This window comes from Catharus ustulatus, chromosome 3, assembly GCF_009819885.2.
Source record: "Catharus ustulatus isolate bCatUst1 chromosome 3, bCatUst1.pri.v2, whole genome shotgun sequence".
Lineage (NCBI taxonomy): Eukaryota > Metazoa > Chordata > Aves > Passeriformes > Turdidae > Catharus > Catharus ustulatus.
Genome location: NC_046223.1, coordinates 96,238,688 through 96,265,151, shown reverse-complemented (window position 1 = coordinate 96,265,151; position 26,464 = coordinate 96,238,688). Strand labels below are relative to the sequence as shown.

At 37.6% G+C, this 26,464-nt stretch overlaps 1 protein-coding gene across 2 annotated transcripts in view; it reads right to left on the bottom strand.

The window, feature by feature from the left end:
• The window catches only part of CSMD1 (CUB and Sushi multiple domains 1), a 1,108,435-nt gene that overhangs the window by 432,189 nt on the left and 649,782 nt on the right, over positions 1 to 26,464 (bottom strand). The window lies entirely within an intron of this gene.

Below are 26,464 nucleotides of genomic sequence, written 5' to 3'. Positions count from 1 at the left end.
TTCCACCGCGGCGCAGTGCCAGGCAGGGGCAAACGAGCCCAGCGGCAGCTGGCCCCGAGCGGCCCCGCCGAGTGGCCCCACCGAGCTGGGCCACCTGGCCCCGTTGGCAGCCCCGAGCGGGCCGAGCCCTCACGGCCCGAGCCAAGCCAGTAAATCCCGCCCTGCCGCGATTCTGTTACTATTTGGCAACTTTGTTGCACGCGGATCCTCGCTGTGAACGACAGAGAGGCTTATAATTGGGTGTGGCTTGTGTATGAACAAAGAACAAAATGTTGCCGACACCCGGCTTATAGTGAGTGCGGCTTGTAATCGTGAAATTACTGTACATAGAGATACAACCTTTTTCCTTTATTTCTTTAAAAATACCTTTAAATACAATGTACATGTGTATATAAAATGTTCTTGCTGCAGAAGCACTTCTGAGTAAACAGAAAATATTCTGTTATAGAATCACATTCTGAAACTGTTCATAGATTCAGAAAGTTTTCAGACTTTACAACTATGAAAGGTAATCTTGGCTGTGTTTTCTTTTATCCAAATTCTGTGGGAAATTAAGAGTGGATCTTAGTCTTTCTGCTGAATCTGTTTTAGGAATTTATCTATGATAACCTGCTTGAAAGAAATTCCAGGCTCCATCAGCAATCTCAGCTCTCTTACATATCCCCTTTTTTTTAAATATTTTTCCATAATATAAAATATTTCATTTTTTCATGTAAGTTATGTGTTCACAAAGTAAATTCAGAGCTGCTAAATTATGACAAGCTAAGTGATGAAATCTTGTTCTTTTTGTATGTTTCTAGAAACAATAATTTCAGTTGCGTACCCTCAGTTTAATGCAGTATTCAGGTTCCCAAACAGAGTAAGAAGAAACATTTTTGCTATCTGATACTCAGAATTCAAGCTTGCTTCTTTTCTGTATTAAAAATTTAGAATTTTAAAAGAGTGAGTGAAGGTGTACATGTAATTTACTGTTTATTTCTCTCTCATCTGTCTCCTATTAATTTAAAAAGCAAAGAAACAAAGGTAAAGGAAAAATAATTTTGAAAGGCAGATATCTATGGTGAATACATACAATATGTCAAAAATTCTTAAAAATTTAGTGGCAGTTTCAAACTAACTAAATGACCAGGTCAGTACAATGAAAATCTGTGTAGCCCCGGTAAAGAAAGGAATACAATGCTATATTTGCTATTTATTATACCATAATTAAAAATATTCTGCATATACAGGAATAAAATTTAATGTACAACATCATATTTAGAGAACCTGAAATTACAATGTGTTAACAAAATGGCTAAATTGCTTGAGCAATATAAGTTATGCCTGGAATTTGAGGATTTTTCAATTTGTAGTAAAAATGCAGCATTACAGTATGTTATGTTTCTCCTGGAAATTATACTATAAATAATGCATTTTATTTTATTGGAAAATATACTTCCCTTACCATTACTTTGTATTAAACATTAAACCTATAACAAATACCTGGTCAGCCATATATAAAAAATTCTGAGAAATAGCTCACTTTACAGCAAGTTTCCCTCTCCCTGGAAGGAAACACCTACTAGCATTCATAAAAATGAATGAAAACATGCGCTCTGAATGCTCCTAGTCAGATCTGCACTGTAAGAGGACACACACAGTTTTATGCAGCCAGCTGAGCTAGAGAAGTCAGCCTTCCTCTGTACTCAGCACTGGTTAGGGCACACCTTGAGTGCTGTGTCCCTCAGTTTGGACCCTCAGTTTAGGAAGAATGTTGAGAGATGCTGGAGCATTTCCAGGGAAGAGCAAAAAAACTGGTGAAAGATCTTGAATACAAGTTCTGTGAGGACTGGCTGAGGGAGTTGGGTTTGTTTAGCCTGGAGAAAAGGAGGTTCAGGAGAGCGTATCACTCTCTACAAGTGCCTGAAAGGAGGTTTAGCCAGGTGGGGGTCACCTTTTGTCCCAGGCAACCAAAACAGGACAAGAGGAAACAGCCTTAAACTGTATCGTGGAGGTTTATATTGGAGACCAGGAAAAAGTTCTTCACAGAAAGACTGACTGGACAGTGGAATGGGCTACCCAAGAAAGTGGTGGATTCACTATCCCTGAAGGTATTGGTATTGGAAGGGGCACTGAGTGCCATGGTCCAGCTGACAAGATGGATTTGATCATAGGCTGGACTCAATGATCTCAAAATTCTTTTCCAATCTAGTTGACTTTGTGATTCTTTGATTCAATGTTTTGGTTATTGCTGAGCAGGAACAGATGGAAAGCTAAATACGACATAAAGTGCTCTGGAAATTATTTGATACTGGCCTGCAAGAAAATTCATCAAAAAAAATGTTTCATTGACATTAATAAATGGTTCATGCTTCAGCTGGGAAAAAAAAAAAAAAAAAAAGGTTTAGAAATTCTGTACCCTGAATATGCAGCAATTGTTTTTTCTTGCTCTTTCATTGTGTGAGAATATGCCTATATGTGCTCAGCTCTTCTGTGTGATAAATGAAAAGACACAAATCCAGAGCATGTCTAAGGGCTGTCCCAACCAGACACAGCTGGTTCCAGCCAGTTCCAGCCAGACACAGCCAGTTCCATCTGGATACAACCAGTTCCAGCTGGATCCAGCTGCCTGCTACAGGGCATGGCTGAGCCTCCACGGAGACTGCACGTTTAAGGAAGGGTGAAAAGCTGCATGGCAGAATGTGGGGTGAGTGAGGTCAGAAAGTGTGAGAAACAGCCCCATGGACACCACGGAGGGCTTATCCTGAAGGACTGCAGCCCAGTCTATCCTTGCATACATCTGCCTAGAAGGTTGTTTATTTTTCACTCAACTATTTTTTGTAACACAACTGTATTTTGTACTCACAAACAAAAATAAATGTGTTTTCTCCAGTATTACGGAAAATCCAGGGACTTGTGATTTGCTTAAATCACATGGCAGGAAGGCTGTGTTTGAAAAGCTGTAATACTCAGATGAGCAGATTACCCCAGGTAATACATTGCACCAAGTAGGCAGCTCTTTAAGAACTCAGGATGTAATACAGCTCTTCAGGAACTCAGAAATATGGATAACCACGTCCTACATGCCACTGGGAGGGGAATGCCGTGAGGTAAACTGGAGTGTAGAATATACAAGGGCTTTGCACACAGGTGACAAAAGGATGCTTATAGACGAAACTCAAGTCTGATAATATCTAACCATTTGAACTCTTAGAGTACTTTTTCTACTGTTCACAAGAAGAAGATAAATTGAAAAATACATAATGATCGGAAAATTTGCAAGTTATTCACTGAAATTAGTATTTTTCTTTTTCCTAAAAAGGTTTCCACTGTCCATCTCAAAATCTCAGCAATGATGAGCTACTATTCCCAAAGTTATTGTAATATATCAGTTTTGAGATATTAATGATAGTATATTTTTAGAATTAAGTATTTTGATTCATGGATTACTAGATGAAACTAATTAATACCTCCTATTGCAGGTGGCCCAGCTCGGTGCTGCTGCTCGGCGGGGCCGCTCGGGGTCAGCCGCCGCTGCCATCGGGCTCGCTCACACCAGCCCGGCACTGCCCCGCAGCGGCAGGCGGTGACGGAGCCCACCCGGTCCCGCAGTGGTGGCAGCAGGCGGGCACGAAGTCCCCCCGGTCCCGCAGCGGCAGGCAGGGACGGAACCCCCCATCTCATCCCCGGGCCATGGGGCCAGCAGGAGGGAGCCCTCCACCTCCTCCCCCGCGCTGCCAGCACAGAGCCCGCCTCCTCCCGTCGCACAACAGAGTAACCAATTTGTAACAATCGCGCAATCCCAGGTGTTACTGGAAGGTGCTTAGCTCGGCACCCTGGCTGGGACTTCCAGGGTTGGAAATTTCCGAACTCTTTTTATATATTAGCCACTCCTGAGTGTAAGCCACATTCCGGGTTGGGAAAAATTTTAGTCAAAATGATGCGGCTTATAATCGTGAAATTACTGTAATGAAGATACTCTGGCAGACACTGAGATATGAAACATTATAAAAGAATTGCATAAGCCATCCCATTATTGAACAGCCTTCTTTGATTTTGAATGCACAGTGTTCATTTAAATCCAGGAGGAGAAATCGAGAAGAAAGACTGTACCCTCTATGTCAGTCTCAGATTTCCCTAGGGGTTTTTATTTTACAAAAGTGAGATGCTTAAAGAAACTGAGAATAACATGAAAGATCTGTGTAGGAAAAATTTTCAATGAATCAAAGAATACTTATTTGCCTACTTTTAAAGTGAGGAATGCTTCTGTCAGCAAATAACAGCAACTATTCTTCCTTCACGCTTCAGAAAGAATCCAAACAATGGAAATTGATCAAATTCTTTTTAGTCAAACAAAACACGGATTTTTTTTTTTTTTTCTGTTTTCAGCTCATTTTTATTCCACTTTAGAGTATTTGAAAAAGGGAAAACATTCCATTGGTTGCCTTTCTGTTGTCCCTAAGCATCAGTATTCTGTTCTGGGAAGAATTCATTATTTGACATTTATGTTCTGGGTTTTTTTCTGCTAGTTCTAACAGTACAAGTAATATCGTTCTTATAAATTTCACCTTTCTTCAATAATCAAATGAGCCTTTACATTTTACTTCAGGGGATATTGTATTTCATTTGAAATACAGTCTAGGATATACTTCTTTTACCATTAATTTTCATTCCGTTTTATTATCATCTGAGCCTGGACCAATACCTTGTCATGCTTACATGAAAAATTCTGGAGAATAGGTCCCTTTATGACAAGAGCCACACAAATCAATACCTTGTCATGCTTATGTTTAATGTTTGGATTGTTTTTCCTTCTTCAAGTGTATTTATAAAGAAAACAGCAAGGGAAAGTGTTTTAGTTGCTACCTGTTTTGAGACTAATTTTGGTCCTTCTACGTCCTTGAACGAGCAAATTTTGGCCAAGGAAGCAATGTAACTTAATTTGGGAGCCTTTAGGGACATGTAGGTTATGATTCCATTGGCCATACTTGGGTGCACAGGGTCATTTGAGGTATCCCATCCAGCAGCCAATCTATCTGCTGATCCAGTGCCTTGATGCCCACACTTGATACCTACAAGCAGGGAAATAGCTCGAACCCAGGGACTTGATTCTTGATTTGGTTATTGAAATACAAGAATATAGTGACATTTATACAATTAAAACCAGTTTACCTCTGATTTCAGAAGGGAAATGTTTTCTGTAGCTTTTATAAGTCAGGTCTGCCAGACATTTGTTGGAGTTGTTTGTAAACCCTTAGACATCTCATATGACTGTGGGTATTACATTTAAGTAACTGAAATGCTGAATTCAGCTTCAACATTGGGCTGAAGTTCAGGAGGACACCAAGGCACCTGAACCACACGTGTATGCAGGCCACACAGCTGCTTCACTAAGTTAATTCACTTAGTGCTGCAAAAGTGAGTGACTTTCAACAGGTCTTTTGCCATATCTGACAATTCCATTCTCAGATACCCCAGGATATGCTTAAGCAAGTGAATTGAATTGCTAGTGGGCTGGTTAATGAGCAAAATGGATTTCTAGGCTCAATTTAGAGTATTGCCTGACATTGTATTGACCTAAGGGAAGCCTAGGCTTCTTCCACATGTAGACATTAACATACAGAGATTTGAGCTCAAGTGCTTTAATCTCTTGCCAATTCTACTCTAAGGAATTTGTGCAGCTAACCTCAAGACTCATCAAGTATTACCCTTATACCCTGGGAAGCAACAGGAAAAATTTTCATTTCTATTTTTGCATAATTATAGGATGCTTAAACTTATTTATAAATCAGCTTACTCAGAGAGGGTATCTCCAGTTATAGATAGCTACTCATTTATTTCACTTTTTAATATGTCAAAGTAATTAGATTTAAATTTTCAATTTTAATAAAGTGGAACTGATTGCAATTTCTTTATTTAAAAAGTAGTGCAAAAAAGTTGAGAGACTTCTGTAACAACTTCTACAAAGAATTAATTTCTTTTTAATGTAAAAATCTACACATTCCTGGTCAGATGTTGCAAGTGGTACTGTTCCTGCCCAAATTACTTTTTTATTTTATTATTTTTTACATCTAAGAGAAGCAGAAGCAATCCCTGATTTTTCAAATCATCATAAAGAAAAAAAAGTTATACTAATTTTTAACTATCAGGCTCCTACAAGTTTTCAAATACAGCATGCAATTCTGCTCCTTTGTGATTTGAAAATGTTCTGAAACAGCCAAATTTCAAGATGTGTTCTTGAATTGCCTTCTGCAGAAGTTATAGCTGTCTGCTCAGGAGAAAATAAGTTAAGACATGAATTGTAGCCCACAGCAGCATATAGCTCAGCATTTTGGCACTGTATGACTTTATTGAAACACTTTGCTCAAAGAGCATTTGATTTGGGTAAATATTTGTTATTTATATGTATTTTAAATAGAAAAGGCTGGCAACATACTACTAATAATACATGTGTTCTTAACGGGTCCTGCTTTTCTTAATAGAAAGACGGAGTAGATGGAATCCATAATTCTCAGAGAAAATGAAACTTACAAAGCCATCTAATTCTCTAATTCATGATAAAAGGTTGAGGTTTCTCATTCTCTCCATGCCCTCAAAAACAAGCAAACAAAAAAAAAATCAACAAAAAACCAAAACAACGACCAAAAAGAAAGGTCTATAGAAAATTCCTTTCTATATTAGTGTAGGATGCAAAAACCTCCATACATTCATGCAGTCTTTTTGTTCAGTGTCTGGCACTTCTAATACAGGGAGGACCTTCTGCAATCTGCTTGTGTCCCACTTCGGAAAGCAGGTGTTTTACACAGCTCCACCAACAAGTATGAGAAAAAAAATATAAAGAAGCAAAAGGACTCAGAAAAGTCTATTGCCTACCATGGAAGATTAAGTTCCATTCCTGTCCCATTTACTTTTAACATATTTTTAATACAAAGCAATTTTTTGAGTCAGTGCAGGTGCAGTACTGAAAGCGTGGTCTCTCTTACCATTGGAAATATCCCTTAAGTCCACAATGACATTCTTTACATCATGCCTCAAAAGACCTGAGAAGCAACCTCTTTTTTGGGATAAACCTGACATCCAATCACAATTTCAGAAAAAAATATCACTAAATTAATAATTATTATAGATCTGCAGAAAAATGGACTGTGTGAAATATGCTGTAAAAGAGTTGCTTTCGATGTGAAGTTCAAGTCCACTCTAAATAAAACTACTTCACATTAATTAATAAATTTGACACTTTTGCATATTAGTTTGGGCCATCAAAGTGTTAAAAATGCAATGGAAAAAATATTCCTGTTATAAGAATCTTTATTGTTTGTTAAATATGAAATGTAGAAAGAGTCTGCAGCCACACAGACCTTTAAAAATAAATTAAAATTGTACATGTTTTGTTATCCTTCATGGGAAATATTAGTGTTGTTATCATTACTATCATTATTATGATCATTATTATCATTCATAAAAATAATAATGATAGTAATAACAATAATATTAATAATCTTAAAACAAATTTCTGAGATCTCTAAACAAAACTAGCTACTTTTTCAGTTAGAAAAGGGACACATTTCGCTTAAAATAATTCTTTACATGTAATTTTTTGGGAAGATTTGTTGGTATGATTTTGCTCCCTTTTTTACAATAAAATAAAGCACAGCAATTGTATTTTTACCCTCAGATTTTAAAAACTACATTTATCAATTTACCAATCTATATATATTCATTTTATTTTTATATTTATGATAGCATCTATAAGTACTCTGAACTGACACTGACTTTGGTGATGTTCCTCAATGCAATTTAAAAGGTGCCACTTCAGTATCAGTGAATATCTGCAGAAATAAAACCCCTGAAATAAAAAAAATACAAGCTCAAGAACAGACAAAAATGTACTACCCGAGTATGAAAATATTAGCACAGAACCTACAACCAACAGTACAGGACTTCACCAGCAAACACATATACATACTGATACAGATAAAAAATTACTGCAGAAAGAGAGGTTGGCATGGCTTGAAAATGACAATTTGAAAAGCTACTTATTATCTCAGTAAGGTCTATAAAACAGTACACCTGATCATTATTGCCTATTCCAATTAGGCATGAGCTCATCAACAGGAGCTGTAGAATTAATGTTCCTTCCTTTGAGGTGAAAAAGATTTTTGCAGTATTTATTCAATCAGTTCCCAAATTAGCTGATGAGAAGCAGTTTAATGACATGCCAGTTCTGTTGTACCCATGATAATGTGTTTTGTCCTTTTTGATAACTTCAGGTTTCTATCATTATAAAGGAAAAAGGCAGTATAATTTTTCAGGTGAAAATACAGAATTAACTCTTGGGTTACTTAACAGGTTGCTTCAACTATGTTAAATAAACTAAGATTTTAATTAGTTTTAGGCTGTGGTTATGTGCATAAAGGTTTGTGTACAGAATACAGATAAATACCATTATTTGAGATATACATTTTAAACCAAAACTCACAGTATGAGTTACTTATGCTCATATATGTGTGATTTATTCTCATATATGTGTCATGAAGTGTTGCAGTGTGTTTCTTGTTAATGGTATGCTGTTATTGCCCAAGCTAATAGTTTAGTCCAAAATTATACCCTCCCACCCACTATGTCAATCTGTCCTGAATTCCCTGTAAATCCTGCTTTGTGCCAGCCCCCTGCTTGGAATTCCCCTTTGGAAATCCCCTAAAACTCGAGGTCTTATTAGTCCATGTGACTCAGTTTCCCCCCCTACCTCTCCCACTGGATAATGCCTTTGTGAACCCTATCCTTTATCCCTCCTCAGAATTTCTCCAATTTGCTAATAAGCTGTACCTTCCCCTTGAACCTCCCCCATATTTAAGTTGTTGCACCTTCGCCATTTTTGTCTTTTGCCCCACGGATTCCCCAAAGTAATAAACCCTTTTGATCCTATGCAAAAGACCTCTCCCTTTCCTCCTTCAAACGCAATCTGACAGCCAAAAGGCCATGGAGCCATAGCTTGAGCCACATCTAAGGCCTCTTGTTCCTGGAGTGGGACCCACTCTGGGCACAGAGCCTAGAGTGCAGCTCTGGACGTCGCTTCAATGAAGGCAGACGTTTATTCTGTAAATAAACCATATTATCAAACAGTTCACTAAAAGATTGAGAAGAATTTATTGTAGTGAAATGGTGCTTTTGATCAGCAATCTCAAACATTAGACCCCACCTTGAAATAATAAGTGACTTTGATTATGCACTGATAAACCAGTTCTTTAATTAAGACTAGGAGGGTAATAAAGTTTTCCCAAAGATGTAACTTTCTGAGAGGATTAATGGTTAAAATGTGTCTCACAATATATAGCCCCCTCCCCACCCTATCATTCCTATGGGATATCTTTCTTTTTCAATAATATACAAAACAGGATTCACTATTAATACTTTTTAACCTATTAAATAAATAAGCAAAAAGAAGAACTTACAATTTATTTCTGTTTAGTTTAATTACATAAGTTTTACTAGTACTATATATTATAGCATTATTTGCTATCAGTGGTCTCTGTAGCACACAAACATCAAGAAGGAAATAAAAAGTAAATGTCCTGGTAAGAGACATTTGATAGCTCATTGACCATGATAAAGAGCTAAATGACAGGAAGGTACTTGTTTACTTTTTGTAACTTTATTTTTTGAGAACAGTGTTTACTAGCTTTGTTATTGTGACATATGTAAATAACGAAGCAGAATTGTTAAGAAGAAATATGCTGAAAAATAACAGTTGCAAAACTGATCAAGGAAAGACAACTGCAAACAAAGAGGTTGCTCTAGTCTTATTTTACTGAATTGAGCTGAATTGAGCTTGCTAACAGTTGATTGGTTTAAAGACTTTTAGTTCTAGATTTGTGTTAGAATAACCAGCTATTTGTAAATTTTTTCTGATACTGCCTAGCCATCGCTTATAAGACCTCTTATTGAAGAAAAATGTCAATGTTTACTTAAAATCAACTATGACCATTATCTGGTATGAGTATTATGTCACCTTTCTTTACAAAATTAAAAAGACTATAAGTCTCTGGAACACCAGCTTTACTGACGCTCTATTTAAACACCAAAAGGATTAAAAGCCCACAAGATTTTGCCATATAAATGGATTAAGAATGATATACATATTATGGAAAGTTATTACTTTAGATAAGACAATATAGAAAGGATCCTGTTCCATGAAAGTACAGTAACTTCACGATTATAAGCCGCACTGAGTATAAGCCGCACTTCTGGGTTTCAGAAACTTTTTGTTCTTTGTCCATATATAAACCGCACCTGATTATAAGCCGCACGTTACAATACAGGGTGTGATAAAAGGTATCTGTTCGATCACCGTCTGTTGAGGGTGGGGACAGTGATCCTTATCTCAACGGCAGATAATCTGCTAATGGGCCATCCATTGAAACCAGGCGGGGCATTGTTCTTTCTCTTTTCACACCCCATCCTTCCTCCAGCCAGTCATTTTCTGCTAATGGCCCATTGAGTCCCACTGTGTGACTGATAAAATTACTGCATCCCATGGAAAGTTGCTCCAGCCAGGGGGAAGAGCCCAACATTTCTTACCAAGATAAAAACAGAGGCTTTGGGACACTAAGGTAGCCCCTTTCTCCACTGGACTCCAGTGGAAAACCGGATTTCTCCACATCACCACTGGACCTCCGGAGGAAAACTGCACCTTCTGCAGGAGCACTGCTTCAACTGAATCACATCTGTCACTGCAGGAGGATGCAGCCACCATTTAATGGGACTGCTACCAACACCCTGCCTGACGGGGTGTCAGGTTGTACTCTGACTTTGTCAGGGTTTTGAGTTTGTTTCTTTGTAGTACTGTATTTCTATTTTGATTTCCCTAGAAAAGAACTGTTATTCCTAATTCCCATATTTTTGCCTGAAAGCCCCTTGATTTCCAAATTATAATAATTTGGAGAGAGGGGGTTTACATTCTCCATTTCAAAGAGAAGTTCCTGCCTTTCTCAGCAGACACCTGTCCTCCAAACTAGGACAGCAACTTTTTGTTCTTTGTCCATATATAAGCCGCACCTGATTATAAGCCGCATTTCGGGTTCGGACCAAAATTTTAGTCAAAATGGTGCAGCTTATAATCGTGAAATTACTGTAACCAGAGAACTTGAGAGAACTGGATTTTTATTTTTCAAAATATTAAGGGAAAGCATAATTAATTTCCCCGATTCATTTTTAAAACCATCACCATTTTTCTTACCTACTTTGTGTATACTATAATAAGCCATTTTGCTCCCATTCCTACTTATTGCTCTATTTTCATGCCAACAAGGTGATAATACTAAGTAGAAACAGATGGCTCCATTTGTAAAGGGTGTCTCCAATTTTAGAGGTATGACAGAGAAAATATCCTCAGTGTTAGGCAATCACAGGGTCTTACCCTCCCCTTAATATTTTTTTAAAGAAATTGGTGGGGTATAGAGAAGAGAAAGTGTTTAAAGTTTGAACTATTTCTCCATAACTTATTTTTTTGCTATGAGAAGTTCCATACGCAAGAACATGCTAAGGATATATAACTTGATATGCTTCATCTGAAAGCTTGCTCAGGAACTCATGATGTTCATGAGTTCAAGAAGGGTTTCAAGTAGAGTTTCAAGTAGAAAGGCACAGATGAAAAACATCCAACTTGGAATTACATTTCCTTCATACATAAGTAGTACAAGAAACCTTGGTAGTTTTTATTTCCATATTCTGTGTTCTCCCAATTTTTCACCTGCACATTGTGATTCCTTCAGTTCTAGCTGTTATATTTTCCAGATTCTGTACTGCATTAGTATGTGACTGAACTTCCTAGAAAGTGTTATCAAGTTCTCCTCACAGTTCAGTCAGACAAAACGATCTTTTTCCAGCCTGAGAACCAAGGACAGCATTGTAGCTTCAGACCCAAAAAGTGTAAACAACAGCAAACTGAGAAGATCAAACTGGGAAGATGGGACTTCATAATCTGAAGCTGTAATTGGACAATTAACCCAATATGTAAATGGACCAAAATTTATAAAAGTGTGAAAACTCATGACACACCATCTATCTTGGGTCTACCTTGAGTGTAGCCACGACCAGGGTCTTGCACTGCCCAAGGTGTATCCTTTGAAGGCCTTTTAATAAATACCTACTTTATTCCTGTAACACTGTCTAGCCTGTGTTCCAGGTTAACCCCTTTAGGCATCAGTTGTAATGTCCATTTTCTCTCTCAGGATGTTTTAAATAGACACACTTAGTGACCTCTTTCTGTTGGTGCCTTGGATTTTAGCTTTCATATTTTTCCAGAATCTCTGGAATCTTTCCAGGGATCAGTATTGTATGTATGTAAAAATCCTATAGCAGTAGACAGTCCATTATTTTAGCATCAGTATGTTAGGAAATACAATGATATAGAAGACAGCTACATAGTAGTATGTTGAATAGAATATTTAAATATATGAAGGAAACTTTGAAATAATAGAACAGGAGAAATATTGCAGGATCTGAAGTACTTGGCATCTTCAAGCTCCTACAGTAAACAGTGATTAATTTTTGGAAAATGTAAGAAAAAGCAGAAATAATGAGGCAGATTTGGAATTCTTATCTGTGACACTAATAACAAAATCTGAACACAAACTTGTGTATATGCATAGTACATGCTACTTAAGAAATCCTTTCAGAAAGAGATCTTCTAATAAATTTTCCCCCTCAATGCTCTGTCTAGGACTTGTATTATTAAGCAAAATTTAAGTTTAAAAAAATGCAGTGTCTTACTCAGGACATAATAGGGTTTATGAATTTCAATAACACCAAGTTTCTGAAGTCTCTCTGTATCAGCTACTTAGATGTTGTAAATATCTTTAGAGGGAGTGTGAAAGGGGCCCCAGACAGCCTGCAGAAGACTTGTGGTAACAGCAGTGTGAAATAAGGGGAAAAAAACCTAGTAATGAAAAAGAAATAAAATCATTTTTAATATTTTTCTAGTAGAATTCCTTTACAGGTACATTTTATTACAATGTTCAATAGAAATTTTTTAGGGAGGGAAAGGCTTGGAAATAAAATGAGAACTTGCTGAAAGTATCAAACCCCCTTGTTTGGCTCTGAAGTCAGACAAAAGACTTATGAAGATATTAACAAGACATGATATTGTAAATAGGAGACTAATTTTTGGAAATTGCTATCACTTCTGTGTTTGCAAGTCCCATGCAGCCCTTGAAGACTGATCTCATATAAAAGGTCCTGTATTTTTAATCAAATACTATGATTTATGAAGCAATAAATCAAAAAGTATTTGCAAAACACAAACATCATTTTGAAGGAAAAGAACTTATAGAGAATTGAGGATAAAACAGTAGTAACAGAGATAATTTTCATCTTCTGCTGATCATGGTATCTAGACAACATATTTTGAGTCTTATTTCTGTATGTTGACTCTTGACTATAAGTTTTCTTTTTTCTTTCTTTGATCATAGAAATTCCTTCATGGAAGTTAGATGAGGTCAGAGAAAAGCATTGTTCCTGTGATCTGTGACAGCTAGTTAGTAGGAACAATCTTGATAAATTTTAGCCTTTGAAACACAGCATGCTGCAAAAAAATCAAAGCAAATTCTGCTTCATTCTGATTAAATTCAATCATTGTCATAAATAAAAATATGAGAAAAAAAGGAAATAATTTACTTGCTAAAAAACCTGCATTTATTTCTCCGTTGCACTTGCTTGATAAGACTACTGTGCAGTATATAAAAATGAAACATGGAATCTCATTGAAATTCTCCGTTTTTTGATCTCAGTAGGGTATCTCTTTTATATCAGACGTATAATCCACTTCTTACATACAAAATACAAATACTAGCATAGTGTAGGAACCATTTCCACAATCAAATGACAAATACTGCATCTTTAAACCAGAATTTTGCAGCTCCAAAATTGATGTCAACAGAGAAAGCTGATGTATTTATACAGGATGACACATAACAGGATGATCTTGTCATAAAAAATAGCTTAACCCTTGAGTATAAGGCCACCTCTGTCTTAGCCCCAGGAGCTACGGGGATGATTGCTACTTTCCTAAAAGCATCTGCATAGCTCTACTTCTCAAGCCTGTCAAGGTCCCTCCGGATGTCCTCCCTTCCCTCCAGTGTGTCAACTACGACATGTACCTTGTTGCCATCAGCCAACTTGCTGAGATGCACCTGATTACATTGTTCTGTCACCAACAAAGATGTTAAACAGTGCTAGTCCCATCATCAACTCCTGAGAAATATGACTCACCACTGGTCTCCATTTGGCCATTGAGCTGTTGATATTAACTCTTTGAGCCTCCTGTCCTGGACCTACATCGCCTCTGGCGTAGTGTTGGACACTGGGATAGAAACCTAGAAAACCTGTACTTGTAAGTAATAGCCTGTGTTGCATTAAAATTAGATTTAAATTTTTGAATTACATCTGTTCATGGCATAGTAAGCCTGACTACTAAGACCTGAAAGCCTTTGTCTCAATCACAATAGTGGGAATAATATACTCTCTTCACAAAGTGTTTTCAGAAGTGGAGATATAAAATACTGCGTAAGTCTGAGAACTGTTCACCACCTTCATTTCTTCCTTATTATTGGTCACATTCTAGCCTGATACAAATTTCTTTCATGCCATGTTGCCTCTCTCTGTCTTTAAAAGACTGCCTATAAAAGACATTTTTGTAGCATCTTTTACATACCTAGAGCTGTTTTTATTATATAGTGATATTGTACCCCGGCACTGTGAATTAGCACACAGATCTGAGCAAACTAATAAGTTCAACAGGTTTCCAGAGCAGAAGGCAGGGAGCAGGTTAGATGTTTTTGTTTCAGAGCTGGAGGACATCAGAAATTGAAGAGTAGGGGACTTCTTGTAGAGCTCCTATGAAAAGGCATATTTTTCTTTAAAGGTACTGAGAGCTCTTCCTCCTGACCTGTAGTAACAGTTATTGTTTTCCCTCATTATTCACTGTATGGAATGTGATGGATTAGAAAACAGAGAGTAGTCAGGAAACTCCAGTCTCCCCTATTTCTAGAGGAGGTATGTCACTCCACAGTTTTTAGTATTTGCTTTTCTAGTAGCTGTTTAATTAAATTTTTTGTTTACTGCATCCAGAACACACAAATGTTCCAGTCCTTTTGACAATCCCATCAATTTTACTCTTGAACAGGAACAGCTTTTGCAATTATAAATAATCACTCTAACTCTTTTAATTGCATCAACAACTGAAGAGACTTCCAACATGACAGAAAATAATTTACACCTGCAGCTGATAAAAACTGGCTTTAAAGACGTATTTAAAAATGTCACATTCAGAGAAGTGACAAAAGTAATTCAACCACAGGTAATGGAGTTCCAAAACTTCTGACAATGAAAACAACACTATTCTGAAAGAAACTAATGTAGTAATAATAATAATAATAATAATAATAATAATACAGACCAACAAAGCAGAACAATCACACTACAGAATGTACAGGGGAAATAAAAGTACCAAAAAGGAGGCCTGATTTTACCAGATATAAAGCAATTTAGAGTAGTTCCTTGGTTATTAAAAATTTAAATGATAACTGTATATTCTTAATACCTTGTAAAAAATGTGTCCTGAATATCCTGTTTTCAGAAACTTTAGTAGTCATGTGTCTGTCATGTACAGCAACATTTATTTTTGCTTCAGTAATAGCCTAATACACAGCTAAGATATAAATTAGCACTTTGAGTTAGATTTTTTCTCCTATCAACTAAAAAATAATTTTTTAAAATTTTTTTTTCTTCTGCTTCATGGAAAGTATCCCTTGTTGTAGTATTCTGAAAGAAAGGGTTTGTGGTTATCAGTATCTGTTACAAAAGTCAGAAGCCAGTCGCAGAAAATAACTAAAAGCTTGTCAGACTTTTTGTAAACAAGAAGTCTACATTTAATAGTTGTCAGTTGTTTGGACAAGTTAAGCTAAAGTTGTGGACAAACTAATTGTGTCACAATAACTGTATTTATAGAAGAACTTCTATACCAAATGAATGTGGCTAACTGACCTCAAGTCAAGGTTGCTCTACACAGCACACCTGGCAGCTGTTCAGTTTTAACATATCAGACATATGACCCCTATTTCTTGAGTGATTTGAATGTTTTGTGATCTCAGGGGAGAAGGATAGGAAGAGTCTTTGTAATAAATATTTGTAGGTTAGGTTTGGGGATTTTTTTGTAGTTTTTTAACTACAGTAATTTCACGAATACAAGCCGCACCAATTTGACCAAAATTTTGGTGGAAACCCGGAAGTGCGGCCAATATTCCGGGGCGGCTAATACATTAACAAAATTCTAAAAGCTGCCAACACGGAAGTGAGAGCCCGCGGCAGCCCCAAGCCAAGCTGGAGCCCGGCCGGCCCCGGCAGAGGTGGGAAAGCCTGGTAGAGGCGGGGCCAGCAGTGTGGGGGGCGGGCGGCAGAGCCTGGGCCAGCAGGGCGGGGCAGGGGGGCGGCAGAGCCCGGGCCAGCAGGGCGGGGGAGCCTGGGAGAACTGGGGCTAGCAGTGCAGGGGAGCATGGCAGAAGCAGGAAGGCCGGCGGGTGGGGCTGCCTGGCAGCGGGGGAAGCCCAGCAGAATCGGGGCCAGCAGCGTGGGGGAGCCCGGCGGTGCGGGGGCCTGCAGTGCCAGCCAGGGCGAGGAAACGCGGCGGCGGTGCAGACGGGAGGGGGCGGCCGGCGAGCCCGGCGGCGGCGGCAGCCCGCCGGCCGGGCGAGCGAACGCGGCAGCGGGGCGGTGCTGACGGGAGAGGGGGGCCAGCGAGCCCGGCGGCGGCAGCAGCACCACCCGGCCAGCCCCGCCGAGCCGTGGCGCTGAGCTGGGCCACCCGGCCCCGTCGGCAACCATGAGCGGGCCGAGCCTTCCTGGCCCCGCCCCGAGCCAGTAAAGCCCGCTATGCCGCGATCCTCTTACTAATTGGCCAATTTGTGAAAGCTGCGCACGGATTCTCGCGACGAACGAAAGTGCGGCTAATATTCGGGGTGCGGCTTATCTACTGACAAAGACAGCAACATTGTCGAGGCACCAGAAGTGCAGCTTATAATCCGTGCGGCTTGTATTCGTGAAACTACTGTACTCAAGAAAATTACCTGCCTTTAAGCCAATCGGTTCCCTTTGGATCTCTCAAGAATTCTCACCAATCTTAAAGGATTAAGTTTTAGAAATTTGCTTTAAATCTAGTAAGACACATCACTTTCAGAATTGTATGAACTCATTCAATAATCACCTGGGCTAAGTTGTAATTTTATATTGAAAATAATTTAACATGTGGTGGATAATCATTAGTCGTCACTTACTTGGAATTTTCAGTACTACATATAAAAAAGTCAAACATTATTTCAATGATGGACAAAATCTGCTTTCTGTTTTTATATACCTTGTGGTCATTATAGACAAGATTGGTGCTTTTAGGTATGCATTAAAGAGACTGGTTGCTCCACAAACTAAATTCCAACTATAAGAAAAAATATTGCAGTGAGGGTGGTTAAACATTGAAATTAGTTGCTATAAAATTTCTACTCCTGGAGATCTTAAAAATAAGCAAAAAAGACAACATGAGGCATCTTCGGAGTCAGCCATGGTGAGATGCAGGTTGTACCAAGTGACCTCAGAGAGCTCCTCCTTAATGTCCTAAATTGGCTTGTACAGGGCGGAGCCTTGGGGCTGTGTAGGCATGGTTGACTTGCTATTCTGTACCGTGCATGTCATCGCTGGGCAGCGTGGTTTTGGGGAAAAGCAGCAATCCCCTGGAATTGTACCATTCTCTTCCATCTCTTGCTCAGGAAAGGTGCCAGGTGTGATAATGCTGCGCACTCTCAGGATCTACACTTCAAACTCTATCTCTCCCCTAGCACCGATCATTCCTTCCTGTTCCTCCTTGTGGCAAACTCAGCCAAGAGTGACTCTGATATTTGACTCCCAATAGCGGTGAACCAGAAGCAGCCACAGAAAACCAAGCACTGGCAAAGTGAGGTAAGAGAAGCCGAGTCCAAGCCGGACATGAGCCCAGCAGAGTGAAGCCACCTGAGTGCTCCAAAGTAGCAAAACCATGTGGAATTGAACCAGCAGAGCAGAGCAGTCCAGAAAAGCAAGCAGCACAATGCAGATGCTCCAGCTTTCAGAGCTTATTTTTCTCACAGTTTTCTGTTGTGCTGGACTTGGGGAGAGGGAACCCTGGTGGCAGAGAGCACCTGCCATCTTGCCTTGCCTCAGGAACAGCTGCATGTGACTGCTGAGCTGCAGAGATGTCCGCCATCTTGTCATTGTCTGCCATCTTGTCTTTGTCAGCCATCTTGTTGTTGTCGGCCATCTTGTCATTGTCCAGAGGCATGCAGAACTGAGTGAAGGTGTGAACACCTTTTGTGTGTAAAGCACCTTGTCCTTGGTATACTTTGATTACTAATATTGTTCCTATTACTGTGCAATTCTTATTCCATTGCTGTTTGCTTTCAGTAAATTGTTATCCCAATCTGTAGTCACTGCCTTTGTCCCTCTGTCACAGTAGTGGGAGGAAGGAAGAGGAGTGTCTTTAACTTCATCAGGTGCTAAACCACTACACTCTCTCAGTCTCTAGTTTCTTCTCAGATTAAAAGCAATGTTGCTTATACAAGCAGCAATTATCATATACCACTGTCTTATTCCAATTAGGTTTTTCTTAATTAAATTTCAGTCCTGAAAATCATAGAGTACTGACCTTAACAGGTCACCTATTTCATCTTTTTACTCCAAGGAAAGAATGTAATTTGCACTATATTTCTGATGATTTTGAGTGTGATTTCAAAGAGCGGCAGAGACTTCATAACTGCTTAGGGAAATATACTTGTTTTTTTCCCCCTTAATATGATTAGAAATTTTATTTAACTTTAATCTACTTTGCTTGAATTGAAGCCTATTATGTATTTATCTACCCATTCTGGACAAGATTAATAAAATTTATGGCAAATAAAAACGCATTCCTTTCAGTAACCTTTCACATAAAGTAATGAAAAACTCATTGTGCTCTTCCTGTAATTTTACGTCAGGCTTTTCTCAAATCTGATCACATTCTTTGCTTTACCCTTTGTATACTTCTCAGAGTTATTAAAAAAGATTTTTCTTTATCAAGTAATAAAGGCTGTGGAGAGCCTGAGCAAGCTGACCAGTGCAAGCCCATGGCTCTGAATCACCTGCCCTCAGGTCCATCAGGGAGAATAATTCAAATATTGCCAACAAGGCGTTTGCAAAGAGAAACAGAGAAGGAATTCTCCATACCTGCAAAAATTGTGGAAGACACAGGGGCATATATGCTACAAGGGTAGACCACTTTATGTGGTAAAAGAGAAAGAACATTCTCGGATTGTTTTAAAGAAACTGTGGCCACATGTGAGATTTCTTACAATATATGTAAGAGAAGGACCAATGGAAATGAAAGAAATGGATCAGAATGTACTGGGGAAGAAGAACTTGGAAAAAAAAAGATGCAAATTCTCTCTTGTAGAGGCTTATATAAGAAAACTGTTTAACATAGATTATCAATTTGTTAATCAGATTTACAGACAGGAATACTAAGCAATGGATTTTAATGCTAGGCTGGAAGTAATTTCAGAAAATGTTTACAAATCTGAAAGCAGATAAGACCTTTATTTTAATTAGTAAGAGAAAAACTGATATAGAAGTGCTTTAGTTGAACAAAAGGAGATTGACTGAAATTCATATAATGAAAAATGAGAGTAACAGCAGCAAATTCAACACGTTTTACTCTAAAAGCAGTGCCCATCTTAGAGTCTCAAGTCACAACCAGGCAACCTAGAATTACCATATTATTTTAACTCCAGTAATGTTTGAGAGTAACATTCTTGGACTTTGAATCTACCTTGATATTAAACAAAGAGAAAATGTCAAGAAATTGCATAATGCCAAGAATATGGTGACATGCTTACTGTTATTATTAAGTAATGAAAGAACTTTATGAGTCTTATATAAGGATTCAGGGATGGAAGAAGAAGAAAATAGAAAAGAGAAGAGAATGGTTCCACAAACAAACTTGAATTTTTTTTTAACTTGAAAGTTGTATTATTTTTGTAGCTACTTTATCAACTACTTGCTTAGAATGTTTCTACAAGGATTGAATTCAGTACTCATTTATTTTAATTGAACATTAACTTATTTTAGAATTATCAGAATTTTAATAAAATTATTACAATGTGTTAAGCATAAGTATATGCTTCACTTTAATTTTCATGGTTTTATTCACTTGGTGGTCTGGGAACCATTCATGAATGAGAGATGCATGAAGTGCAAACTGTGCAATTGAATTGAAGGACTTCGTTAAATTTAGGGCACTGCCTTTTTGTTTTCTCTTAAAATATCCTTATTTTCTATAAATATTTTACTCTTTAGGCAAAAGACAGATGGATTAGATGCTAAGTTTTGCTATAATTTGGTTTATAATCTGTGAAAGACAGGACATGACCTTCATGATATTTTGAATTAAAATGCTTGGAGGCCTTATGCTCTAATTTCAAACTAATTTGTCTGCATAAATCAAGCAATGAAAGCCTTTTTTCTCAGTTTTTGTTTTTTCTCACTTTGGCACTCAAGTGTTTTCTCTCCATATGTTAAATAAAAATTAGCATGTTTCATTGTACAGCCAAGTTCTGGAAATGCTAATATGCAAAACTACATTTCGAACAGATTTAGAAAAAAAGTTTGGTGGAATCTTCTTAGATGTTTTACTTGTATTTTCTCAGTTGCTTCTGTTAATATTTCATGTGTTTTTCTGTTTGCATATGAGTGCATTGCTAACAGATACTTCTGTATACTCATGGTATAAATATGTAACTTTTCCTTGTTTGATGCTACATATTTATATGGTAGAAGTATGAGTTACCTCATCTCTTGCTTTATTCTTCTGACCTCATCTATGGGGATGAATCAGAAGTTCTGGGCAAACTTAAATGCTATAGTATACAGTGTTTTGGGAGATTTACTGGATTAGGCACAATGATGTTGGAACATAGCTGTGCTGTTTTAAAGATCATCCTGGCCATGAAAAAAATGCAGCTTTTATTATGGATCAGGCCATGCCAAAGAGCAGATTCATACTTGAACCCCCTAAATCATACTTGAGTTTGGGTAAAGTTTGGGTTAATTATGAGCTTGATGTGATTTAGGGTAAAGTTTAAATTTGTATTTTATTTTTTTTAAATTCACTACAGTTCACATGGTTTTCATATCAGTATATACAAATCACTCTGTTACCTTCATTAGATCATTAGATGGAGCACGGATTAACTGGATGGTCAGATACAAAGGAAGGAGGACTAAAAAAAAACCCCAAAACCGCACCAAAAAGCAGCTATACAACTTTCAAGAGAGCACACAGAGCTCATGATTGCAAACAGATGGGATGCTTCTCTTGGTCTTTTTCATTCCACATGCATAACAGGATCGGCCTTATTTTGTGTTTGCTTAGAACATTTATTTATAGCAAATTAGAGCTTTTGCAGAGATTGTCAGTGTTGTTCTTGGATGTTATTTTCTGTAAATTGGAAAGTTGTATGTAATCTCATCATACTTATGTTACTTGGGATTTAGTGGCTTTTCCTAGAACAATCTCACATAATATGGCAAAGAGGATGCAGGAATGAATGGGCCATGTGATGGATTCAGTTATGCTGTATTTAATCTCCTTTTGTTAAGAAAAAGGCGATCTTTTGCATTTCCGTTTGCTTCAAGTGCTATAGCTTCTAACATTTATTTTGCAAATACATCAAGAGAAGACAACATTTAATTCTGATATTTTTTGGGTACGACATTGATTTTATTTAAATTGTGTTCTGTCAAAAAAAAAAAAAGGTCGCAATTGTTTATCTTTCCTTTTTGTTTTGAGATGAATGCAAATAGGAGAAATGAGAGTTTTGCCATATTTCTTTGTGCTACTTGTGAATAGAAGAGTGACAAAGGATTCTTTCACGCATTGATGTGAAACTGGACCAATTAGAGCCATATACATAGAAAACTCCTGACAGAAATATCTTATTCACCAACAGCATAAGTATTCCAATTGAAATATCTGAAGTTCAGGATGAGATGCCTAATTTACTCTGACAGAGTTGATGATTTATCTGAAAACAAATTCTCTCAAACCTGCAGACTTCTCTCCTTAATTACATTTTAGTAAACAAGCACAACAAGTTCCTATGAATACTAAGGACTTTAAAGATATTCAGCAGAGATTCTCAAAAGGACAATAATAAGTGGTTTTCACATAAATTCAGAGAGGTGAAGGAATCCAAAATTAAAAATAAATAAGGCAAAAAAGCAAAACAAATACCTTTTATTTTTGTCTGACTTGGTTGAGAGGAATTGATGTTAAAGCACAAATCAGTCACAAAATATTTAAAAATAGTTCCAATATAGTAAAATTAAGCTTGTAGTGGGTAACTATTTGTTTCAAAACATATTATTTATTGCTCCTTTATGAGGCAATTAAAATTTTCCATTGGAAAAAATATTCAGAACTGAGCTCTGAAGTCCATGAGATGTTTGCTTAAATGATGAAACTAAGATTTCAAATTTATTAGATCTTTGCTGAAAAACACCATTATTATCTTTTTCTGTGTTTTTAAGAAAACATCTTTATAAATTCTTCTTGTCTCTAGACTAGAGATAACTTATTTCACAATATTAAAATAATGTCAGAACACAGAGTGGAAGTGCTATAGGCCTATAAAGCTGACAGCAGCTATTTAAGGAGTGATAAGGGTAATAGAGAATTAAACAAATTGATAGGATATACACAGAAATTAATGACTCCTGTTTTTAGGAAATAAAAAAGTTCTAGTGTTCTGACAGGTTTCAGCCACATATTTTAAATTAGGTCTCAAAATTTATAGTAGTAGGAGAATGAAAATGATTCAAACAGGAATAAAAATCAAATATGACTTTTCAATCAAATTTGCAGCTTAAAGAACTGCAAAAACCATTAATGTTTTCATTAGTGATCCTATCATTCTTTCTCAAATGTCATCACAACATGCATTCACCTATTTTCATCAACCGTGTTTCTGAACAAGGTTTGTCATTATGAATCTCACACAATATGCCCTTTTCCAGTCTAGGGAAGTGAGTCAAAATCAATCAATAATAAGTCAACTAAGGTTCTTTATGCATTTTCTGTGTAGGAATATATTCTTTATATTAAGTTTTCTTAATATTAAGTTTCAAATGTTCTGAATTATTAAGCAATTCAATAACCATTGACAAATACATATGTCTAATACATATAAATTCTTGAATTGAAAACTCAATCCCTACCTGTTAAACAATTCCCTCACCCACATATAAGAACACCTGTTTCTCTTAGGAAATTTCCTTGACTTGTAATATCTTCATGACTCCAGATTTCCCTAAGTGACTGTCATCTATTTGAAAGCCTTCTGCTAGACCAAAGTACAAGATAAAACTGAAATTACATCAATGAAATGAACTATTCATATGGAACTAATCTCTTCAGTAAAATCTTCATGAATACATCCTATTTTTAAAAGCCTTGTGAAAAAAGGTATTGATTTTTTGGTTGAAATTTGCCAAGGTTTATGCTGTGAACACATTTAGTCTCCTCATGCAACTTACGATTAATGTAACAAATGGTGTGAAATGCGAGCAAGCAAAACTTTTGTTCCCAATATATGCTTAGAAGACTTTGGAGTTGGTACATATAATGATATAAAATATTTTTGCTCAATAAAGGCAAAAGTATCGCTGAAAGCAAACATGATGTTGTCAGAATTCCTTATAGTAAACTTGCAATTTTTTGCCTTCATTGTGCAGACCAGGGGCTATTATTTTTATTTTTTTTATTTTCCTTAACATGACATAAAAAGCCTGTTATTTTAAAAACTCTTTGTGATGCTTTTCATTACAGTAAATGTGAAATATTGACATTTTAATTTAATATGCCTGTTAACAGAACTGTGTGGCAATCCACACAAACATCTAACTACCAGTCATTTCAGAGTTTAACTATATACTGATTTTACTTGAGAATATCCTCTAACGCTGCAGATATAATTGGATACTGAAGACTTGTTTGGTTTTATGAAAAATAATTTAAATGATATAAACATTATTTTAAACATAGTCTTCTGTAATACTTTATATCATGTACAGTAATTTCACGAATACAAGCCGCAACAATTTGACTAAGATTTTGCTCCTAAACCGGAAATGCGGCTAACACTCAGGAGCGACTAATATGTGAATAATTTTCTGACATTTACAACCTCAGAAGTGCCAGCCAGAGTGCCGAGCCGAGCTGCTGCAAAGTCGGCATTTTGCGATTGTTACAAATTGCTACTCTGTTGCACCGCAGGTGGAGCCTGGCTGCCTGCAGGCAGCACGGGGGGCGGGGAGAGAGGTGGGAGAGCTCTTTCCTTCCTTCCTCTACCACAGCCCGGGGGAGAGACGGGGGGGCCCTGTGCCGCCATTGCCGCGGCTTGGGGAGGAGAGGGGGGACCCGGGCCACCACTACCGTGGCTCGGGGAGGTGGCGGGGGGCTCCGTCCCTGCCTGCCACCACAGGGCAGCGCCGGGCCATGGTGACTGAGCCCAGTGGCAGTGGCGGCTGGCCCCCAGTGGCCCCGCCGAGCGGCAGCGCCGGGCTGGGCTACCTGGCCCGGTCAGCAGCCCCTAGTGGGCCGAGCCTGCACAGCCTTAGCTGAGCCAGTAAACCCCGCCCTGCCACGGTTCTGTTACTAATTGGCAACTTTGTTGCACGCGGGTCCTCGCTGCGAACGACAGAGCGGTTTATATTCAGGTGCGGCTTATTTATGGACAAAAAATGAAATATTTGCCAACACCCAGAGATGCGGCTTATACTCAGTGCGGCTTGTATTCGTGAATTTACTGTAAGTTACTGGAAATTAGTCAGTATGTTTTCCCTTGGTCTATAAATTTGCTGTAATTTTTGTGCATCCAGAAGTGTAGCTCTAAATGCTGTATTCACAATTATTTCCATTCACATCTATTTTTTCCACCTATTTACCCTATAGCATGAATCATCTTTTTTGTAACTCGCAGTATGAAAATTAACTGTAGTTCGTATGCATAACAGAAAACAATCACATTGTCACTTTTTAACCTACCAGTATTTGGGAATAAACTTAGGTTGAAAAAAATTATTCATTTTAAAAGCAAATACCCAATTGAAATGCCTGATTTAGATGAATTCTTGTCTGAATTCACATCTAGTGAATGGAGAGTTCAACCTGTAGTCATTCAAAAGGCTAGCATTCATAAGGCTGAGCATCTAGTTTCTCTGTTCTCTGAAAGGATCCTCCACTATACAACAAAGAAAGGCTAGGATTGGTTATCTGAATGTATCATGACAGTAAATTTCTCCTTCTGTGCCTGCTTAGTCCAAAGCCATAATAAAGTCTAGTTTTTACCATTTTGCTATACATAAATCTGGAATGATGAGGGGTTTTGGGAGGGTGTTGGGTGGGTATAGTGTACATATATGTTTATAGCAATCACATGTAATTCCACATGGAGCTCTCTTAGCCTGTCCTCATGGGAGTGATGTTTCAGTCCCTTAATTATCTTTCTGGCTCTCTCCAGTATGTCTATGTGTCCCATGGGCACTTGGGGACCCATAATGGACACAGTGCTCCAGGCATGGCAACACCATTGTTGGTTACAAGGGAAGGACCATCTTCCTCAACCCCCTGGTAATACTTTGCTCTGTGCAGCCTATTCATTCCTCCACAACCAGCAAACCGGAAAGTATTCTATTATTACTTATAATGTTCCATAAAGAAACACTAAAACATCAAAATTACTAATTTCATATAAAAACTCTTCGTAGCGCTTGATGAGTAGTTTGAAAATATTGGCAGGATAATTAAATACTGCACAAAATTCCACAAAAATTTTCATCAGTTTTAAATATTATCCACATTCTTCAGTACAGAAAAATAAAAGCTCAAAAAAACCCTGAAGACTAATAAACTGGCAATGTCATTATAATTCTCAAAGTAGGAGAATTCAATGAGTATATTGTTTTAAACAGCATAAATAAAAATGTCTTAATTGCATTAGAAAATAGATTAAACTGTTTAGAGTGTCTTTCCTTCAGTTTTCTCACCTCCTCTTTTTAAAATTCTTAAAATATTTGAAGATATTTAGTTACCATTGATGTGTGCACGGCAATGATCATACAACCCTTAAACAATAGCCTCTTTGCTGTGAGCCTTCAAAGTTTTGTATGCAGCAATAACTGTCATTTTGACAGAAACTAAGAAAAATATTACAGGCTAAGCAAACCATTCTCTAAAAAGAAAAAACATAAAAGAGGTTAGGATCCTAAAAAACAACCCCAATTAGAATCTGAGAACTGAAAACCACTGCAAATATGGTTCTCAGAACACATCTTATTATTCAAAAAAAGCTTTCTATTTGTCACTGGACTTGCC